Source organism: Silurus meridionalis, chromosome 4 (genome assembly GCF_014805685.1).
Source record: "Silurus meridionalis isolate SWU-2019-XX chromosome 4, ASM1480568v1, whole genome shotgun sequence".
In the NCBI taxonomy this organism is placed as follows: Eukaryota; Metazoa; Chordata; class Actinopteri; order Siluriformes; family Siluridae; genus Silurus; species Silurus meridionalis.
This window is the reverse complement of record NC_060887.1, coordinates 1,973,009-1,990,001: the sequence shown is the minus strand read 5'-3', so window position 1 is coordinate 1,990,001 and position 16,993 is coordinate 1,973,009. Positions and strand designations below refer to the sequence as shown.

At 32.6% G+C, this 16,993-nt stretch overlaps 1 protein-coding gene and 1 non-coding gene across 2 annotated transcripts in view; both read right to left on the bottom strand.

The window, feature by feature from the left end:
• The window catches only part of LOC124384658 (leucine-rich repeat flightless-interacting protein 1-like), a 468,068-nt gene that overhangs the window by 281,065 nt on the left and 170,010 nt on the right, over nucleotides 1-16,993 (bottom strand). The window lies entirely within an intron of this gene.
• Nucleotides 15,030-15,102, bottom strand: trnav-uac. Its single transcript has one exon. It is a non-coding gene; the product is annotated as a tRNA-Val (tRNA).

Sequence of the window (16,993 nt, the reverse complement as noted above, 5' to 3'; positions counted from 1 at the left end):
CTCTCAACCTTCTGAAGAGCTCCATGTTTATGCCTCTTTACTCACAAGCAAAAACCTCGGAAATGAGAGAAACAGAGACTCGTTCCCAATTATAGACGTTGCCTTACTGTGACGTCACAGGAGATGCCCGCCCTCCGTCTGTGACGTAACCCGGTCTCTCTTAACCTGACACTATGCGCATGCGCACATTACAGAGGTAAAGAGCGGATAAAATATCATGTCTTCACAGCTTTTCTGTTGTTCCTGAGAGAAGAGTGATATTACAGTCATAAATAAGATAAAACGGCTGTAAACTGTGTATAAAGCGAGTGAATCCGAGTTGAGAACCGGAAGTTGACGGAGTGACTCTAAGAATGTTGCAGAATCATAAATGACCAGTAGGTGGCAGTGTGATGTGTATTAGAGCTCACTGTCACAGCAGGTAATTAGAAGTAGTGGAGCTCTAATGACGTCATTAATAGCGAGGACAAGACACACAGCAGTTTGGGATTCTTTTATTGACTTTATTGATTAATTGATTTGGAGTATGATTGTGTTTCTGATCAAAGTAAGTTCATGTGTATGGAGTAAAAACAACCTGTACATTTCTCACTTCCAGACAGTATTATGAGATGTTCATCTGCTGGAAGTTCATGTTTAATGCTGCATGTTTTATAGGATTTATGAGCTGGAATAAATGTCCAAAAACCTCAATTCAACACTGAGTGATTTTTGTAGTTTGGTAGATATTAGATCTTTTGATGTATTATTCTTTTTTAAATATCTGTGTTTTAAATACACATTTATAAATATCAAGGCTTTTACTGGGTAATAAATTAAAAACATAAAGTCATAATTTACTGAAATGAAATTGAAAACATCAAAATACAACAAAAATAAATAAAATGACTATCAATATGTTTAAAACTAGAATAAATCTGGTTCAGACAGTTAAATACAGTGCAGTATTACAGCCTTATTTCATGTTCATTTTATAAACACAGTTTGTCATTATAATAATAATAATAATAATAATAATAATAATAATAATAATACTTTATTGCAATAGGGTGCTTTAGTACCTAAAGGTCTACATTTAAACATACTTTTATATTCTAAAATTATAAATTTTATGATTATTATATGAAGATTTCCACATTTATATGATTTATCCTACAGATTAATCACTATAAAGAAAATAGAAACATACACAAGAATGTTATTAACAACTTGTACACTGTACTGCACGATCCATGTGGAATATAATGTGCATATAATAATGAATATTGTGAATGTAAACAAACATTCAGCAGTAGTTGAAAAAAATCAGGTCAGTCTCTGAGCATAAGCACTGAATCACTTGGAATTTACTCGGTCAATAATAAAAACTCTTTGCTATAGTTGTGAGGTGACTGATACACAAAGCCATGGAGCAGTTGGACACTGGGGAGACAATCAGATGAATGAAAGTAGAAAATGTGATAAAACCCTAAAGTTTATTGTGAGATTTGAGTCGTGATCGTTCAGATGCACAGTGTAGCAGCAATGACACAAACTTCACTTCACAACAAGAGCAAAAATACATGAATGAAAAATGAATGAACTTAAAATTCATCAAATGGAAAAAATCCAATGTTATTTAAACTTTGGAGAAAAATCTTATATTCTGTTATTCAATTCTCTCATACTGACCACTGGATGTTCTACACGGCACCTCATGGTAAAGACTCTCTGATGACAGGAGACTCCACCATGATGCCGAGGCGATAAGAAGATCAGTAACATCCTGACACTGAGTTACAGTACAGTGGTCAGGGTCTCGTAACTCAGACCCCATGTCCGAATAGACATAACAATTGTGGCTCAATACTCAAATTAGTTTTAGCTGTTCACTAATCATTTACCAATAAGTTACAAAACTTCAAATAATACATAAACAAACCAAATGAAGACATCTTCCAGTCACGAATGAGAAGGAGAAAATCAGCTTTATTGCAGTCACTTCAGACCCGTCCCATGGAGCTCTCGGGAGAGAATCATCCTGACAGCAATGACACCCGTCAGCTTTCACATGCGAGTGCGAATTTGATATAAACAATCCTTATTTTTTATATCTCACACCTAGTAAAATGTACATATTGTGTCTAATATCTCCTCCCTCACAATTTACGTACATCATTGATTTTATGGGCTTTGCATATCCCACCTTTTGCTCACGTGTTTTCTGGTGTGTTTCTACCTATTCTTAGTAAAATTCCACCCATATCCAGGAGGCCTCGTTCACCTCCATACGATTCTAATTTACATGTACAAAAATATCTCTTGATGGAGACCTTGTCTTAAAAAACATCCCCTGATCGTGCACTTTGTACACAACAATGCAACAGATCATCCACCGCAATATTCACACCTTTTCTTTAAATCTCGTTCTTTATTATCTGACGATGTGTTGTGCCTATTAACCTATTACTCTTCTCATTTTTATATTTATATATATTTTTATATGATTTTTTTCACCTACGTTTCTACTTGTGTTTTGAAAATATGTGCATATGCTGTTTGAGTATAGTTAAGGCATGTTGCCTGCATGCTGTTTGCTTATTTTACTATTTTTATTTTACATTATATTTTCCTATCTTTTCCTTCCGGCCGACACACTTTGCCTGGTGTACGTGGTCACCACTTTTTACCGGCCATGGCATATATCTGTTTTCTGGAGTGACTATTGGTCCTCATATGCGTCTCTATTTTCCACCTCGAATATCTCTTCCAGTTCATACTCATGACACCTCTACATTTTTCCCCTTATTTTCCTAAAACTGCACAAACCTGAGAAATGAGAAACAAAGACACATTCTGACTTATAGACATCTCTACTGTGATGTCACACAAACACGCCCCGAGCTCCTCCTGTGACGTCACATCCCCGTCTCTCTCTCTCTCTCAGATTACATTTTATTACGCACAAATAGAGCATTTCTCACACAGATAATGTGGTGATACAAATAAATATGATGTTCTTTATGTGTAAGTTTGTCTCTGATGAAAAGCCGGTGGCGACTACAGCAAGAACAAACTCCCCGAGACGGCATAAGGAAGAAACCTTTAGAGGAACCAGAGGGAACCCGTCCTCATCTGGGTTTCACTGAATGTCCATTTATTACAGCTAAATGATGTTGAGGTGAAGTGATGATCAGATACAAACTGTAGTCCTGAGTCAGTGTAGCAGACTGTTAACATAAACTACAGTCCAAATCCCAACCCTCAAAGCTCCTGTTCTTACTCTGTTTTGTTTCTGCATGGACTATTTCAGCCTGGGGGTCGTAAGTTTTTGGACACTTTGTTTTTGGTGTTTTTTCCTACGAGGACATTGTATTTTACCTGATAGTAGTAGTGCACATGTTTGATCTAAAATAATGAAAGTGATGAGACGGAACTCTTTGTACAAATAATCACACACACACACACACACACACACACACACACACACACACACACACACACACACACACACACACACAGTGTATATGAATATATAGGTGCTCTAATAAAGTGTTTGTAATACATGAACACAATTAGTATCATTGTACACACAGTAACATGGTCATTTTTAAACATATGCACAGAGTCGTTAAAGACTCCTAATATAAATAATACAAAATTACCGTAACATATAAATATCGAAAAATGGCCCTGAATCCTGTATGTACTGTAGATGTTTTGTTTGAAGTGTTGTGATCATGAAGATGAAATCCTGCAGGTTATTTGGGTTTGTACTGAGTGATAGTTGTTTCATAAACACCTTCTTATAAAATCCAACTCAAATGTTAAATAAAAATTCACTCTAAATTTGTAATCAGCGTCTCACCATCACATTCCACTACGGGAGCGCAGGAGGAGGAGATGCCCGACTGCATGGAATACAGGAGAACATCAAATCCCCTACCATTAGATAACTGCAGAACACAGTGTAAATAACGACATATTTTCCTTCAATAAATCTGGAAATGCAGCCATTACGCTCTCACACAGTCGTTACTCTCTTTATGTTCTCATTTTCAGTCCTAACTATAATGATGTTCATGACAAAACTGGCATGAAGAAACGTGTTCACATGTCACATTTTCATCTTCAAATTGTATCACTGGTGATGATGCCACTAATTCATGCTGATTTTGCCAAGGTGTTAATGATCAGTGTAATTACTGTAAACATATAAATGCTGTGGTGACCCCCGTGTGTAATGCTGCATGATGGCACTGCTGGAGGATTACGCCAATGGAAGATTAAGGAGAGAAAGAGTCTCCAGGGACCATGATGATTTCTCGGCCCATGATGATGACTGAATAATAAGCTGATTTAGATTCCTACAGCTGTGCTCCTGGATCTATGTGATCTATGCAGCTGCAGGACGTGATGACTGGCTTCTTGGTGACTTTAACAACATGTAGAAATTGTAAACATTGTCCTGATGTAGTCTATAATATGACAGGTGACAGAGGCTTCACCCCTCAGATGCTCCTCACCTCCAGAAATGCAGATGTGGAGCTCTGGATGTCTCAGGTGGAAGACTTTTATACCACCCGGAAAAAGTGTGTAAGATTATCAGGGTGTGTGGTGTTTTGCACAATGTGGCACTGAGGACCAGTTTCCCTCTCCCTCCTGACCTCCCTCCCCCTCAGCATTATGACCCCGAGCCACAGCCCCCTGCCCCACAAGAGGATATAAACTAAGTGGAAGAATCCATGAGGAGGTCATACAGCGTTTGTAAGGAAGACAAAAATAATGGTTGTTATTAGTGTTTATTGTGACTCTTTGTAGTAAAAGATTAAAATCAAGATTTAAAAAGATAAAAAAAGATTTGACAAGACAGAAATAAAAAATGATCAAAAGACGAGACGATCTACAAGATACAATAGCTTTACACTCAGCTTTATACTATTGACTATAAGTGTAAAACTATCATAAATAGCCATAAGAGAAACAGAAAGAGGAAAAAGGCATGTTCAGACTCTCTGTTTCTCTTGTCGTCTTCTTTTTTTTCTATTTCTCCTTTTCTTTTGAATGTTTTCTTGTCTCAGCTGAGCAACAATTTCCTCCCATCGCTCTCGGACTCTCATATAATGATCTGTTTTATTCTCTGAAGTCTTCTTTTCTTCCTCACAGAGATTCTGGGTATCCTGGAGCCCCCTGTTGGTCTGAAGCTGTAAGTTGTTCCTCTCCTCTATGTCAAGTTTAGTTTTCTCTCTTTCGTCCTCTTGTTTTTCTTTAAAATCCAACGTGGGCTCAAACTGAGCAACACGTTCCTCCAGTCGCTCTTTCTCTCTGATCAAATGATCTCTCTCCTGCTCTGCACTATTTTTTATTTTCTCACAGTGATTCTGAGTATCCTGGAGCTCCATGGTGGTCTGATCCAAAATAAACTCAAGCTGAGCAACACGTTCCTCCAGTTGTTTTGTTCTCTCGCCCAGCTCTGGCTTCTCTCAGTTATGTCCTGTTCCTGCTGCTTTCGCTCAGAAGCCAAAGTAGCCTCCAGCTTTTGCACCGTCTGTAGCAGAATGGCTTTCTCTTCTTTCTCTTCTGTTATCTTCTCTATCATTAGAAGAGAAAATGCATCCAAGTCTTTCTCTACTTTCTCCATGTGTTCCAGCTTCTCCTTCATTTCAGCAATCTGCTTAGTTTTCTTTGTTCTTCTGCTTTGAAAAACTCTCAACCTTCTGAAGAGCTCCATGTTTATGCCTCTTTACTCACAAGCAAAAACCTTGGAAATGAGAGAAACAGAGACGTTTCCAATTATAGACGTTGCCTTACTGTGACGTCACAGGAGATGCCCGCCCTCCGTCTGTGACGTAACCCGGTCTCTCTTAACCTGACACTATGCGCATGCGCACATTACAGAGGTAAAGAGCGGATAAAATATCATGTCTTCACAGCTTTTCTGTTGTTCCTGAGAGAAGAGCGATATTACAGTCATAAATAAGATAAAACGGCTGTAAACTGTGTATAAAGCGAGTGAATCCGAGTTGAGAACCGGAAGTTGACCGGAGTGACTCTATGAATGTTGCAGAATCATAAATGACCAGTAGGTGGCAGTGTGATGTGTATTAGAGCTCACTGTCACAGCAGGTAATTAGAAGTAGTGGAGCTCTGGATGTCTCAGGTGGAAGACTTTTATACCACCCGGAAAAAGTGTGTAAGATTATCAGGGTGTGTGGTGTTTTGCACAATGTGGCACTGAGGACCAGTTTCCTCTCCTCCTGACCTCCCTCCCCTCAGCATTATGACCCCGAGCCACAGCCCCTGCCCCACAAGAGGATATAAACTAAGTGGAAGAATCCATGAGGAGGTCATACAGCGTTTGTAAGGAAGACAAAAATAATGGTTGTTATTAGTGTTTATTGTGACTCTTTGTAGTAAAAGATTAAAATCAAGATTTAAAAAAAGATTAAAAAAAGATTTGACAAGACAGAAATAAAAAATGATCAAAAGACGAGACGATCTACAAGATACAATAGCTTTACACTCAGCTTTATACTATTGACTATAAGTGTAAAACTATCATAAATAGCCATAAGAGAAACAGAAAGAGGAAAAAGGCATGTTCAGACTCTCTGTTTCTCTTGTCGTCTTCTTTTTTTTCTATTTCTCCTTTTCTTTTGAATGTTTTCTTGTCTCAGCTGAGCAACAATTTCCTCCCATCGCTCTCGGACTCTCATATAATGATCTGTTTTATTCTCTGAAGTCTTCTTTTCTTCCTCACAGAGATTCTGGGTATCCTGGAGCCCCCTGTTGGTCTGAAGCTGTAAGTTGTTCCTCTCCTCTATGTCAAGTTTAGTTTTCTCTCTTCGTCCTCTTGTTTTCTTTAAAATCCAACGTGGGCTCAAACTGAGCAACACGTTCCTCCAGTCGCTCTTTCTCTCTGATCAAATGATCTCTCCTGCTCTGCACTATTTTTACTTCCTCACAGTGATTCTGAGTATCCTGGAGCTCCATGGTGGTCTGTTCCAAAGTGACCTCAAGCTGAGCAACATGTTCCTCCACTTTCTTTTGTTCTCTTGTCCAGCTCTCTCTCACATTCTACAGTTTTCTCCAGTTCCTCATTGATTTTCAAGGAAGACTGTAGCTTCATGGTGGTCTGCTCCAAAATAAACTCAAGCTGAGCAACACGTTCCTCCAGTTGTTTTGTTCTCTCGCCCAGCTCTGGCTTCTCTCAGTTATGTCCTGTTCCTGCTGCTTTCGCTCAGAAGCCAAAGTAGCCTCCAGCTTTTGCACCGTCTGTAGCAGAATGGCTTTCTCTTCTTTCTCTTCTGTTATCTTCTCTATCATTAGAAGAGAAAATGCATCCAAGTCTTTCACTACTTTCTCCATGTGTTCCAGCTTCTCCTTCATTTCAGCAATCTGCTTAGTTTTCTTGATCTTCTGGTTTGAAAAACTCTCTCAACCTTCTGAAGAGCTCCATGTTTATGCCTCTTTACTCACAAGCAAAACCTTGGAAATGAGAGAAACAGAGACGCGTTTCCAATTATAGACGTTGCCTTACTGTGACGTCACAGGCAGATGCCCCGCCCTCCGTCTGTGACGTAACCCGGTCTCTCTTAACCTGACACTATGCGCATGCGCACATTACAGAGGTAAAGAGCGGATAAAATATCATGTCTTCACAGCTTTTCTGTTGTTCCTGAGAGAAGAGCGATATTACAGTCATAAATAAGATAAAAACGGCTGTAAACTGTGTATAAAGCGAGTGAATCCGAGTTGAGAACCGGAAGTTGACCGGAGTGACTCTATGAATGTTGCAGAATCATAAATGACCAGTAGGTGGCAGTGTGATGTGTATTAGAGCTCACTGTCACAGCAGGTAATTAGAAGTAGTGGAGCTCTAATGACGTCATTAATAGCGAGGACAAGACACACAGCAGTTTGGGATTCTTTTATTGACTTTATTGATTAATTGATTTGGAGTATGATTGTGTTTCTGATCAAAGTAAGTTCATGTGTATGGAGTAAAAACAACCTGTACATTTCTCACTTCCAGACAGTATTATGAGATGTTCATCTGCTGGAAGTTCATGTTTAATGCTGCATGTTTTATAGGATTTATGAGCTGGAATAAATGTCCAAACATCTTAAATCAACACTGAGTGATTTTTTGGTAGATATTAGATCTTTTACATATTATTAATTTTTAATATCTGTGATTTAAATACACATTTATAAATATAAAGGCTTTTAGTGTATATTAGAGATTAGAACATAAACCGACACAAATTAAATACAATAAAAATTTATTAACTGAAATAAAACATCAAAATATAAAGTTTCAAAATAAAATCTATCAATACATTTAAAATTATAACAATATATAATAATAATAATAATAATAATAATAATAATAATAATAATAATAATAATAATAATAATAATAATAATAATAATAATAATAATAATAATAATAATAATAATAATAATAATAATAATAATAATAATAATAATAATAATAATAATAATAATAATAATAATAATAATAATAATAATAATAATAATAATAATAATAATAATAATAATAATAATAATAATAATAATAATAATAATAATAATAATAATAATAATAATAATAATAATAATAATAATAATAATAATAATAATAATAATAATAATAATAATAATAATAATAATAATAATAATAATAATAATAATAATAATAATAATAATAATAATAATAATAATAATAATAATAATAATAATAATAATAATAATAATAATAATAATAATAATAATAATAATAATAATAATAATAATAATAATAATAATAATAATAATAATAATAATAATAATAATAATAATAATAATAATAATAATAATAATAATAATAATAATAATAATAATAATAATAATAATAATAATAATAATAATAATAATAATAATAATAATAATAATAATAATAATAATAATAATAATAATAATAATAATAATAATAATAATAATAATAATAATAATAATAATAATAATAATAATAATAATAATAATAATAATAATAATAATAATAATAATAATAATAATAATAATAATAATAATAATAATAATAATAATAATAATAATAATAATAATAATAATAATAATAATAATAATAATAATAATAATAATAATAATAATAATAATAATAATAATAATAATAATAATAATAATAATAATAATAATAATAATAATAATAATAATAATAATAATAATAATAATAATAATAATAATAATAATAATAATAATAATAATAATAATAATAATAATAATAATAATAATAATAATAATAATAATAATAATAATAATAATAATAATAATAATAATAATAATAATAATAATAATAATAATAATAATAATAATAATAATAATAATAATAATAATAATAATAATAATAATAATAATAATAATAATAATAATAATAATAATAATAATAATAATAATAATAATAATAATAATAATAATAATAATAATAATAATAATAATAATAATAATAATAATAATAATAATAATAATAATAATAATAATAATAATAATAATAATAATAATAATAATAATAATAATAATAATAATAATAATAATAATAATAATAATAATAATAATAATAATAATAATAATAATAATAATAATAATAATAATAATAATAATAATAATAATAATAATAATAATAATAATAATAATAATAATAATAATAATAATAATAATAATAATAATAATAATAATAATAATAATAATAATAATAATAATAATAATAATAATAATAATAATAATAATAATAATAATAATAATAATAATAATAATAATAATAATAATAATAATAATAATAATAATAATAATAATAATAATAATAATAATAATAATAATAATAATAATAATAATAATAATAATAATAATAATAATAATAATAATAATAATAATAATAATAATAATAATAATAATAATAATAATAATAATAATAATAATAATAATAATAATAATAATAATAATAATAATAATAATAATAATAATAATAATAATAATAATAATAATAATAATAATAATAATAATAATAATAATAATAATAATAATAATAATAATAATAATAATAATAATAATAATAATAATAATAATAATAATAATAATAATAATAATAATAATAATAATAATAATAATAATAATAATAATAATAATAATAATAATAATAATAATAATAATAATAATAATAATAATAATAATAATAATAATAATAATAATAATAATAATAATAATAATAATAATAATAATAATAATAATAATAATAATAATAATAATAATAATAATAATAATAATAATAATAATAATAATAATAATAATAATAATAATAATAATAATAATAATAATAATAATAATAATAATAATAATAATAATAATAATAATAATAATAATAATAATAATAATAATAATAATAATAATAATAATAATAATAATAATAATAATAATAATAATAATAATAATAATAATAATAATAATAATAATAATAATAATAATAATAATAATAATAATTCCTCATGGATTTTCAGGAAGACTGGAGCTCCATGGTGGTCTGTTCCAAAGTGACCTCAAGCTGAGCAACACGTTCCTCCAGTTGTTTTGTTCTCTCGCCCAGCTCTGGCTTCTCTCAGTTATGTCCTGTTCCTGCTGCTTTCGCTCAGAAGCCAAAGTAGCCTCCAGCTTTTGCACCGTCTGTAGCAGAATGGCTTTCTCTTCTTTCTCTTCTGTTATCTTCTCTATCATTAGAAGAGAAAATGCATCCAAGTCTTTCACTACTTTCTCCATGTGTTCCAGCTTCTCCTTCATTTCAGCAATCTGCTTAGTTTTCTTGATCTTCTGGTTTGAAAAATCTCTCAACCTTCTGAAGAGCTCCATGTTTATGCCTCTTTACTCACAAGCAAAACCTTGGAAATGAGAGAAACAGAGACGCGTTTCCAATTATAGACGTTGCCTTACTGTGACGTCACAGGCAGATGCCCCGCCCTCCGTCTGTGACGTAACCCGGTCTCTCTTAACCTGACACTATGCGCATGCGCACATTACAGAGGTAAAGAGCGGATAAAATATCATGTCTTCACAGCTTTTCTGTTGTTCCTGAGAGAAGAGCGATATTACAGTCATAAATAAGATAAAAACGGCTGTAAACTGTGTATAAAGCGAGTGAATCCGAGTTGAGAACCGGAAGTTGACCGGAGTGACTCTATGAATGTTGCAGAATCATAAATGACCAGTAGGTGGCAGTGTGATGTGTATTAGAGCTCACTGTCACAGCAGGTAATTAGAAGTAGTGGAGCTCTAATGACGTCATTAATAGCGAGGACAAGACACACAGCAGTTTGGGATTCTTTTATTGACTTTATTGATTAATTGATTTGGAGTATGATTGTGTTTCTGATCAAAGTAAGTTCATGTGTATGGAGTAAAAACAACCTGTACATTTCTCACTTCCAGACAGTATTATGAGATGTTCATCTGCTGGAAGTTCATGTTTAATGCTGCATGTTTTATAGGATTTATGAGCTGGAATAAATGTCCAAACATCTTAAATCAACACTGAGTGATTTTTTTGGTAGATATTAGATCTTTTTACATATTATTAATTTTTTAATATCTGTGATTTAAATACACATTTATAAATATAAAGGCTTTTAGTGTATATTAGAGATTAGAACATAAACCGACACAAATTAAATACAATAAAAATTTATTAACTGAAATAAAACATCAAAATATAAAGTTTCAAAATAAAATCTATCAATACATTTAAAATTATAACAATATATAATAATAATAATAATAATAATAATAATAATAATAATAATAATAATAAGTTAAATACAGTGCAGTATTACAGCTTAAATATTTGAATTTATTTCAGATCAATTTTATTCATCCATTAAATAAATGGTGTCAGCGTCAGAGTAGTGTATTTACATGATCTGTTTCAGGGTTTTCACGAACACAACTCTGTTATTACTGTTCTCTTTTCACAGCACCGTCTCTTTCAGTTCTAATGAAAGTTCTCATGTATTAAGAGGGAATTTTATGAATGATCAATAATGATACACCTTCATTACTGTTAGTTATTTACATATTTATTTACAGTAATAAAACTATTTCTGTAAAAAAGAGAAAGAAATAATAAATAAAAGCAAAATAAATAAAATGATGAATTCAGTGGAACAGACCGACAGCACGATGACCTGAAAGAGAAAAACAGAGATGTGTTACTTTACATAATGTGTGTGTTTGACCGGTACACAGTGTGTGTGTTTAGTAAAGTTTTGTAGGACATTATGAGGACAGTATGACTTACGCTGTAGATGGAACCACTGCATGTTCCTGGATGGATGGAGGTAGGGCTTGGTGTGGCGGCTGCTCCCTGTCCACTGCTCAGCCATAGTGATACACAGTGACCTCCTGCTCACCAGCTTTCCATTCAACTCTCTGATGGCATTAGTGTCTTCATCCAGAGAGGAATATCAGACAAATCCAAAGCCTTTGGACCGTCCATTGTGCAGTACCACCTGTAGAAGTGAGTGAGGAGATACAGAAAGCAAAAACATGAGCATTACATCACTCTCATGTAGAAAACCATGAGAAATAACAAGCACTGTCTGTATCCTATAATATAAACAGAACAGCTGTGTTCTTTTATTAACAAGGTTCTGGTCTCACTGGTGAATGAACAATGAAGCACTTTTATTTAAAGGTCATTTTCTGAGAGCAGAAACTTGCTGCAAGTGTACACTGGTTCTGGTATAATAGAGGATCTAATCCTAATTCCTACAGAAAACAGAACAAATTCAGCATCCAATGTTTGAGTGCATGTGTGTGTTTGACCGGTACACAGTGTGTGTGTTTAGTAAAGTTTTGTAGGACATTATGAGGACAGTATGACTTACGCTGTAGATGGAACCACTGCATGTTCCTGGATGGAATAAATGTCCAAACATCTTAAATCAACACTGAGTGATTTTGTAGTTTGGTAGATATTAGATCTTTTACATATTATTAATTTTTAATATCTGTGATTTAAATACACATTTATAAATATAAAGGCTTTTAGTGTATATTAGAGATTAGAACATAAACCGACACAAATTAAATACAATAAAAATTTATTAACTGAAATAAAACATCAAAATATAAAGTTTCAAAATAAAATCTATCAATACATTTAAAATTATAACAATATATAATAATAATAATAATAATAATAATAATAATAATAAGTTAAATACAGTGCAGTATTACAGCCTTATTTCATGTTCATTTTATAAACACAGTTTGTCATTATAATATTAATAATAATAATAATAATAATAATAATAATAATAATAATAATAATAATACTTTATTGCAATAGGGTGCTTTAGTACCTAAAGGTCTACATTTAAACATACTTTTATATTCTAAAATTATACATTTTATGATTATTATATGAAGATTTCCACATTTATATGATTTATCCTACAGATTAATCACTATAAAGAAAATAGAAACATACACAAGAATGTTATTAACAACTTGTACACTGTACTGCACGATCCATGTGGAATATAATGTGCATATAATATTGAATATTGTGAATGTAAACAAACATTCAGCAGTAGTTGAAAAAAATCAGGTCAGTCTCTGAGCATAAGCACTGAATCACTTGGAATTTACTCGCTCAATAATAAAAACTCTTTGCTATAGTTGTGAGGTGACTGATACACAAAGCCATGGAGCAGTTGGACACTGGGGAGACAATCAGATGAATGAAAGTAGAAAATGTGATAAAACCCTAAAGTTTATTGTGAGATTTGAGTCGTGATCGTTCAGATGCACAGTGTAGCAGCAATGACACAAACTTCACTTCACAACAAGAGCAAAAATACATGAATGAAAAAATGAATGAACTTAAAATTCATCAAATGGAAAAAAATCCAATGTTATTTAAACTTTGGAAAAAAATCTTATATTCTGTTAATCAATTCTCTCATACTGACCACTGGATGTTCTACACGGCACCTCATGGTAAAGACTCTCTGATGACAGGAGACTCCACCATGATGCCGAGGCGATAAGAAGATCAGTAACATCCTGACACTGAGTTACAGTACAGTGGTCCGGGTCATACAGAGGTTTTCCAAGACGTGTTCCACTCAGAACAGACCTCACAAGGGTCCATCAAAGAAGTCGAGTCCTCGTGCTGCGTCAGGTGCAGAAGCTGCTTCAGAAAACAGACACACGAGTGCTGCAGCATCGCTTTAATCACTTCTTATTTCAAGAAATCTTACCAAGTGTAATTATTTTACTGCACTGGCAAATCATTTGACTTGTTTCTAGTCTGTAGAGTTTCTTCTTAAATCATGCTTTTATTTCTTTATTTCGACGGATATTTTTTGCAGTGGACGCGTCATAATGTGTGCTGTGTGTTTTTATCCCTGACCACCGAGCACCATAGAGTGAATAAAAATGTATTAATATTCTTCATTCATACAATTCATACAAGATGATTCATACAAATCAATACAATTCATTTTAGAACTGTATTAATAGTGTAAAGAGTAAAGTTTGAAGTCATCGAGGATGTAACACGACTTTAAAAAAGAGCTGGAATAAATAGAGTGAGAACAGCAGCTGCACAGACTCCAGATCACACACTCTCATACAGTATTAGAAAAGCACTTGTATTCCTCTCAACCGAGAACAGAAAGCTGAGGGTACATTGGGAACAAGTTTCCCAAAACTGTATAGTTGTAATCTGGAAAACATATTGCCTGAATCATTATTTCTGCTCATTTATGCTGTGCAGATGATTGTGTGGATCCATAGGGTAGTGGTCGTCACATCTGCTTTACACACAGAAGGTCCTTCCAGTGGAACCATGCAGGTTGCAAACATGAGTGAGGTTTATATATTACTCACAAATTGTTACTCAATCCTGGAAATAAATAAACAGTTTTGCATGTTTCTGCATTGTGGTTGAAACAGAAATGGAGGAAAAGCATTCCAACATTAGAATCAGAGACTCAAGGGCATGGCTCCACTGGGGGTCGAACCCAGGACCTTCTGCATGTAAAGCAGACGTGATGACCACTACACTATGGAACCTGCTGCTGAGAAGGTTGATGTTCAATGTGCATAAATAGAAACATATCTCTCAAAATTTAACTGGAATAATATAAATTAAATTTAGAAAATTCACTGACTCAAATGTCACAATCATCTCCACTGTTTTGAGCATGTTAAGCTCCAGGTTTTTATGACTGCACCATGTCTCTCAGGTCTTTCTTCACTGAAGCAGGGTCGTTGGCTGAAAACTGATTTTCTGTTTTTGATTGACTGCTACACCATGGAATCTGGACTATTTTTCAGACAACATTTTACTTTCACTCTTTACATTTTTACACAAATATCTGTCATTTTTACTTCTTACATTTTCAAAACTGGTTTGTTACTTTGTTTTAATCCATTGATTTGGTTAAATGTCAATATTTTTTATTTTCACCGAGCAAACCATTTCCTGTCATTGTGCATCTTTTTTAAATCCACTGGTGTATAATGTCCTGCCTCTCACTCACCACAGATGTAGACTAGTTTCTGAAGCTAAGAAATGGAGGGAGCGAGGGCAGCGTGGTAGGTGAGCTGGGCCAGAGCAGAGAGACAAGCGGAGTTGAGGTGCTGGGAGCATTAGTTTCAAGAATTTACCTGGGACGAGTGAGCATCCGTCCGTAATGTTTCCAGCACCTCTTTCCACTCTGCAGCTGGTCATGCTTTGCATGTAGATCGCAAATCTGTTTCTCCAAAGCCTCCAGCTCCAACTCCACCGTTTACAACTCAAAGGAGTCCTCACCTGTGCTCAAAGCCAGACACACAACCGACATAGTGCTTATAATCGCGAACAGATTTAGGAAAAAATGTGAGGCAATGAATGTAGTCAACACAAGTGGTAGTTGAGTTAACGAGCTACAGGCACAAGTCAGAAAGACAAAAAACAATTCAGGTTGATTTAAAGAGGAAAAAGAGGAATATAAATAGTAAAGTTTAGTTTGAAAATGCCAACACAAATACAAACACGGAACTCGCGGCAAACAAGTCAAACACAGGAAGATACATCACAGGAAAGTGAATAAAGCGTAAACACGTTTCTTCATGCCAGTTTTGTTATAAACATCATTATAGTTAGGACTGAAAACGAGGACATAAAGAGAGTGTAATGGCTGCATTTCCAGACTTATTGAAGGAAAATATGTACACTGGGGATCAAAATTAGAGAACAATTTATAAACAATTGAACAATTCTGAAATAATGTCATCTTCACTGCTCAACAGTTGAAGGAGTTTTGTCCTGTCTATACCATGCTACCAGAACACCTTTTCCACAAAATAACTAAGGCATTTAAAAAAAAACATTATTTTGCAGAAAACACACTGATCAAAATTAGAGAACACTTTCAGATACCTCCCAGTTATTTGTGTAATCTGGCACCTGGTGCTAATTTCCTTGATTATCTGTCAACCCCTATTTAACTGGCAGCCTAACTTCCAGTTTCACTGACTCTGCAAGATGGTGGGCCGTTCTAAAGTGACTGAACAGCAGGTTGTCCAGATGAAGGCCAAAGGAATGACCCTATCAGCCATAGCAAGACAAGTTGGTCGTTCCAAATATGTGATTTCAAGAATATTGAATCTTTACAACATCACAAACTCATTCAAGTCTGCCAAGAAGGCTGGTCACGGAAGACAAATACAAGAGAGGACAGGATACTGCGGAGGATCTCAATGGGCAATCGTTTCCACACTGCAGCTGGAATTGCTCACCAGTTCAGTGCTGAACAGGGTAGGGATCTGTCTCGTCATACAGTGTCTCGACGTTTAAGAGCATTAGGACTGAAAGCCCACTCTGCACAGTACAAACCCAAATAACCTGCAGGATTTCATCTTCATGATCACAACACTTCAAACAAAACATCTACAGTACATACAGGATTCAGGGCCATTT